Consider the following 7,128-nt stretch of genomic DNA (forward strand, 5'->3'; position numbering starts at 1 on the left):
TTTTAGGGTGTTTCTTCTTAGGATTCTTTGAATTTGGTTGTTGTTGGGTTGCTAAGGCTTTCTTAGAAGAGTTTCCAATATTAAGAAGACCAACATGTAAGAGTTTTTCTTGTTCTATTATTAAACAATCACAAAAAACATCAAAATAAGGGGCCTTGTAGTCTTTTCCTTGAGAAATAAAGGATTCTCTTGTAGAATGGAAAGTGGAAACAAACACAGAGTAGGCTGGTCCCAACTTAGTAAGAATGGAATAGACAAGGCTACCATATTTTTTCTTAATGTTAACACCTTCCAAGAAAATTCTAGGGGTCTTAAACTTGGACAAAAATCTTCAATAGAAGAAAAATTATTGGGGTGAAACGTAAGCAACTCATTTTCAAGTTGATGGGCTCTAATTTCATTTTTAATTCCAAAAACTTTATTGAGTTGTTTCATTACTTCATCAAGGGTATCAAGTTATATGACATGGAATCTAAGGTGTGGAGAAATAAACATCCCTATCAACCCACATGCTTGATCTTGCCTATTTTTCCATTTGGCTTGCTTATCTTCATCTTTAGGTTTATCCTCCTAGCCTGAGGCTATTCTATAAAGACCTTTACTTCTAAGTAAATCCTCAATGTAGGACAACCATTGGAAGTAGTTGGTGCTGTCAAGAATAACTTGGCATGGACTCTGCATTTTAATAGAAACTGGAGTTTTATATGCTAAAACTAAGTGTTCCAATGGAAATATCTCAGAAAAGCAATTTGATTAAAAAAAATGGCTCTAAAAACAGCTTTCGGATGCAGAAGTTATGGATTTTTGAATAAATGTTGTTGAAAATGCCAACGAAGTACGTGAATGTGCAGAAGTGAATGATAATGTTGTATTTTAACCCACACACCTTCCCCCCCCTTCCAAACTTAATATAATTACCTCTCTTTAAAAAAAAAACTATGTGACCCACTTTTATAAATAAGTGAAAGTTCCTTTTACAATGGCACTTTATGAGCTACCCACTAAATTGTAACTTAAATAAAAGATAAAGAGACTTTGGAATTATAAGTGACTCACTTTTTATAATGGGTGAGAACACTTTTACATAAAGTAACTTTAAAACATAAGTAACATGTGCTTTTTGAAAAATTAACTCAACAAAAAGAAAGACTTGAACCCAAGACCTCTATTCCCATAAAGTAACTTTGGACGAAGTGAGCTTGTTTAAAAGGTTAGTAATTTTTAGAAAAGAGGAAGGGCTTTTTTTTTTTTTTTAAGTCACTGAAGCTTTGGAGTACGTGCTTACTTGAGAAAGCCCTTTTCCACATGAAACAAAAAAGCACACAACCCAAAACGAACATGCAAAAAAAACCAAAACCTTACAACTTGAAGTTAGATTTCACTGGAAACTAAATATTTTCCTCAATGTTTTTTATTTTCTGATATCACACTGATGTGCGGCAGAAAAGAGCATACACATGAGAAAAATCCTTCATTTTTGTTTTTGATTTGCCCAAATTGCACAGAGTCACCGAGAAAAAATCATTCGCATGAATGAAATGTATGGATCCGGTAATTAAAAACTGAGAGATAAATAAACCAAAAAAAATAGAGAGATAAATAAACCGAAAAAACAAATTGATAAATAACTAAAATTGTAAATAAAGACTGTATACCTCAATATCTTAAAAACGATGTATCTATGGCTACCAGAAACCTTTTTATGTGAAAAGAAAGGGGTTCCTCATTGGAAGATATGATCCTAACACAATAGAGCAGTCCTATCAGCCCGAAAGTGGTCACAAATAGTAGATCTAGGAGATGACATTCAGATGCAGTTGTACTGACTTAGGATTTGGATCACCAACAGATGCGCCCTTCAAATTGCTCTGATACCATGTAGGAATTTACAGTGTAAGTTCCTCAGATAGAACACCAAAGCACACTGCTCACAAACAGATCATAGATTAGTACACCAATATTCTTGACATGGTTAAAACCCTGAAAGAGGGAAAAAGTGCACGACCTGAGCCAACGCGACCACTTCAAGCAATTTATTAATCTAAAAAAAAAAAGAAAATTTACATAAGCTTATCTCATAAATGGTCACCTTACAAATGACCCTACATGCTCTTTAAATAGAGATCATGGACCAATCCGGTGTTGAGCCACTGATCAAGTGTCGGTAATGCTGAGGAGAGAATGAACAATTGGACTGCTTCATATCATGACCATGAGATTGTAAGTTACAAAAAGTACATACTAAAGAAACACACTTTACCTAACTATACACTAGACCAAGTTAAAAGTACATACTAAAGAAACACACTTTACCTAACTATACACTAGACCAAGTTATACTTAACTATTTTCTATGTGTCGAAATATCCTAACATTATATTGAGAATTTATAGAAGTTTCTTGAACAAATTCTCATAATTCTACTGATATAAGAATTCCCTCCATTTTAATTACCCAACGCTTAAATTGTTTACCTGAGAAAGATGGAAAAAAATGGCATTAATCGTTTCAACATTGCACTAGTTTCTTCACATTCTTGATTGATGCGGTCTAGTTCTGCATTCTGCTCCTCATGTATGGGTTCCTCCACTAGAAAAATTCCATTTTTTCTGCACTTTTTGCCCTTTAATTATTTCTCTTTAGTTGTTTTAGTTCTCTCTAGAACTATTTATTTCTCCTTTTTCGGCCCATGACCACTACACATGTTCATTTCATCTTCTACAATTTCTTTGACCACAATTAACTAAAAATTCACGTCAATCGATAATGACAAAAATTTTCCTTAATGAATTCCTTCAACAATGCACCAGATCTTAACCAATTTTATGCAATACTTCAAATAAGACATAGATACGAATAACCAACAAGTTCCTCAACTAAATTCATACCACCGTTCCAAAGTTTTTGTTGGGATGCACTTTCCTTTTTCCTTGTAACTAAAAAACACCAAGCCACCTTTCCAAACATAAAACTTTCTTTTTCAATTAGTTATATCTCCTTTTCACTAATAATAAATAGTACCTCATAAGAGCCTTGAAATTATTAAGCTTTCAAATAAAGCTTAAAAATAAAGTGAATGATGTTTCCACAAATAAAGCTATATAAAGACAACTTGGCTAGTTCATAATTCATACGCCTCCCTTTAAAAGTTCATAATTCATATGTCTCCCTTTTTAAAAAGATTAAATATAAAATTTAAAGGAAATTGTCATAATTTTGGCGGAAGTTGTGGCTATCCATGCACATTGAAAGACAAAGATCAAGGGACTGATCACTGGTCACTTACCCTTCTTATTTCTTCATGTAACACTGCTCAAAAAATAGAGCCAAAAGAAGAACACTCTCAACAGATTTAAACTTTATAACGTCCTTGTTCAAAATTTGATGGGAACTACAAACCACAATTCCTCTGCAAATTCACCGATCTGGTGCTGGAACCCCTGATCATCAAACATAGGTGCACGTTCCATCTTGGAATCTCTCTCTCAGCCACTGAGGGGATCTCTGCAAAGTGGGAGCCCTTTTGTGAGAGGTTTTCCTTGCCCAAAAGAAAACAACATCACTCGTAGAGCTTGCGCTAACTGGAACCACCCTTCCACCTCAGGTCTGCGGCTCATCAACTGATCTCAATGCCAAATAATGCAATAAATCTCCTCTTCACAGATTCTCGTGTTTGAAGAAGAACTCCACAAAACCTTCATTTCCTTGGTTATGTAAGGTGGCTCTCCTTATTCTGGGATGACTTTTGGAGTTCTGCTTAATCCACATGAAGTCCTACCGAAATCATAGGAAAATGCCTCATCCAACAATTTCAATAGCCCCAACAAAGATCCAATGTTGATCCACACGACTCTAACACTCAACCACATTCAGCACCAAAACACGCCTTCACACTAATACGCTCATCTCTAATTGCAATAGCTCCTTTACATTATAGCAGCTATAGATGATCAACGCTCAACAACTTTTCACAATTCGATATGGAGATCGATATCAACCATAGAAAAGATTTTTACTTGATCTCAGTCACCACAAAATCCAACAACGAACCAAGGAAGCAATAAACACTTCAGTCTCAAATTTAACTCCTTGGTCAGCTTCGGATCAAAACACCAATTTATATGTACAACCCTCAGCAATGGAAACACATAGATCAGTGACATGTAGATCACTTTATCAATTTAGAGCTTTGTCCTTTTACTCTCAGATATCTGTCCATGGAGACCTGAGAATTCGTTGAGGTCATTAGTTTGAGCTTCTTCAATGCTCACACCCCACGCCACTTTATCTACGCACTCTATCACGATATTCGAACTCTAGCATCAAGGTTTGTGACTCCTCGTGCACCAGGTTAGTTCCTTCAAATACTGAGACTTGTGCCCCTTCCAATTTCTTCAACAAATTCAAATCACAATAATTATCTACCAACCTTCTTGCCCAACCACGCGTAATACTTCCTCCTCACCAGAACATGCACAAGCTTTACACCATAGAAAACAACTCCCTCAACTCGTTCTCAACTCCACACCATAATCTAAGATACCATATTAGAAAATTAGAGAGATGCACAAGAGTGAAGGCATTTATCATTTATCAAATTTTTTGGACAACTAGTACATTATATAGGCACACAGACAACCTCTAGGACAATCTAGGTAACGTCCTCAGATGTGCGACGCGTTTGGGCGTCGGGCGGGCCGGGCGCGTGGACGGGTAAGCAACGAGTTGGAGCGCACGGCGGTCCTGCGATGGAGGCAACACGGTGGTGCGACAATACTTGCGACGAACATGAAATATAATGGAAGTGCGATGACACTTATACACCGGTTTGAGCGTGGAGCGATGCACTTGGAGGTCGATGACGATGGAGGGCAGGCCGACTCATGTGTTGGGCACTTGAACATGGTTAATGGGTGTGCGTACAAAGGTTGAGTGGTCGGCTGGGAAACCCCACCCACACATTGCGATGGATATATATAAGGATGCGTTGGAGTGTTCAAAGGAATTCATAAACAATTCGATCAACACTTCGCACAAGTAGTGCGCAGTTCTAGTGCACAGAAAGGACAAGAGGAAGAGCGCATATCTCATGCACTAAGTCTTGGTTTAGCCGCACGGTTGGAAACACACTTGGAGTTGGGTGAAGGGGTTGGGCAAGGTGTGCCTGTTGGTCAGTTGAGGCGTGCACGGTGAACTTGTAGCGCCCGTTTGTGCTAAGTCTTGGCGTGGGTGTCTTTATGGCCCTGGTGAGTGCCTCCCATTGTGCAAGTGTGCACGAAGGTGAATGAAGGTAGGCAACCAAGTTTGCCTTCATTGTAAAACTGGCTAAGTATGAAACTTGGACTTCCAAGTGTACTTGTATAAACTTGTAATATCGAAGATTGATTAATACATATATTTTGTGCAGACTCATTGTTCAGGGAGTTGCCCCTCCCTTTATACTGTGCAATTGTGTTCTCGTTTATAATTTCTGTTGATAATGAATGTGTATGGGTGTTCATTGGTATAAAGGATAAACATAATAATACTTAGTTGCGAAACACAAGCTAAGTAGGAGTAAGTTGTTAGGTGTAGTCCACAAACATAAGTATTGGTGAAAAGAAAGTGTTCGGTGGTTCCGCACCTCGCTAAAAGCGTTTGAAAGACTACCGCCAGCTTGGGGGTGTGACAGTTGGTATCAGAGCAGCTGATTCGGGCATTGAAGGTTGAAGCTGCTACACAACTTCACCGAAGTGACAGTTGGTATCAGAGCTAGTCTGAAGACTTGGAGGAGTCTTGCAGGAAGTTGGGTGAACCAGGTGTATATACACTTGACAGTTGGTGATTGAGCAGGGTTGCGCGTGACAGGTACTTGCAGGTGAAGGAAGCTGATTTCACATACAAGTGGAACAAGAGCTGGTTCATGTTTACAAGGAAGCTGGTGAATATGGAGAAGGTTGAAAAGGCAAATATGGTGGATGAACCTATGATAGGTGAATCTAGCCATGAGGCAATTGAAGTCTTCCGGTACAAAGTGTTGGAACAGATGGGTCAATGGAGTTCTAACTGGGTTTTGATGAAGGATGAGAACATGAAGATTCGGGAAAGTTGTTCGGAACTAAGAAGGGAACTTGAAGAACTCAAAATCCAATGCGGAAGTACGACAGATGTGGAACTTAAGGAACTTGATGAGGAGATCTGACAAAGTGTTCTTGATCTTCAAGAGCTCTTTGATGAAAGAGCCCGGTTGAGGAAGAAAAGTGCCATGCTGGAAGCTGAAATCAAGCAAGTTGAGGAGGAGATAAAGAAGAAGCTTCTTGGTAAGACGATCATTATGATTGAGCAAGAAGAGCTCGACTACATTGATAGGCTGGGAACTCACTACCGAGACACTCCAGAGGATATTCGGAAGCTTAGTTCTATGAAGTTAGTCAGTGGACACTTGGTTGGTGCACTTGAGCAGGATGCGATGGAGGACAAGCTTGAAGGAAGTCAAGCTAGACCAGGATCGAATTGCTTAGAAGAGCCAAGCAAGGAGGTGAAGTACCATAGGTGGAATGTCAAGTTGGGCCACGAGCCAATTGACACTTCTGGGGCCGAATTCTTGAAGAAGGTTGCTGATGTAAGACACAAGATAAAGCCGATAGAAGGAGGTGAATCCTTGAAGATGAGTTTTGTGCAAGTGACTGTGAAGGGCAAGAGATTTGTAGCTTTGGTGGATACAGGGGCTACTCATAGCTTCTTAAGTAGGAAAGCAGCAAAGTCTTTTGGGAAGAAAGCAAATATGGAGAGGGAATGGAGTGCTTTCAAAGCAGTCAACTCTACCATGAAAGTTGTTGATGGTGTGATGGAGAACACTCAGGTGAGAGTGGGATCGTGGTTTGGAAAGTTGGACTTGAGGATTGTGGACATGGATGATCATTCTATGGTGCTAGGGCAAGGTTTTATGAGGCTTGCACAAGCCATACCAATGGTGGATTAGGACATTATCTTGATCATAGCTGAAGGAAGAACCATGATGGTACCGATGAATAGGAGGAGTTGCTTGGGGTATAGACCAAGGATGACTTCTATGACTTTGTATCCCAAAGATCTGAATGTGAAGCATGAGGATGTGGAGCAAAGAGAACTTGGGAATGTGACTCAAAC

The sequence above is a fragment of the Pinus tabuliformis genome, chromosome 2_1 (genome assembly GCF_031772625.1).
Source record: "Pinus tabuliformis cultivar Carrire ecotype Pingquan chromosome 2_1, CPIR1, whole genome shotgun sequence".
Lineage (NCBI taxonomy): Eukaryota > Viridiplantae > Streptophyta > Pinopsida > Pinales > Pinaceae > Pinus > Pinus tabuliformis.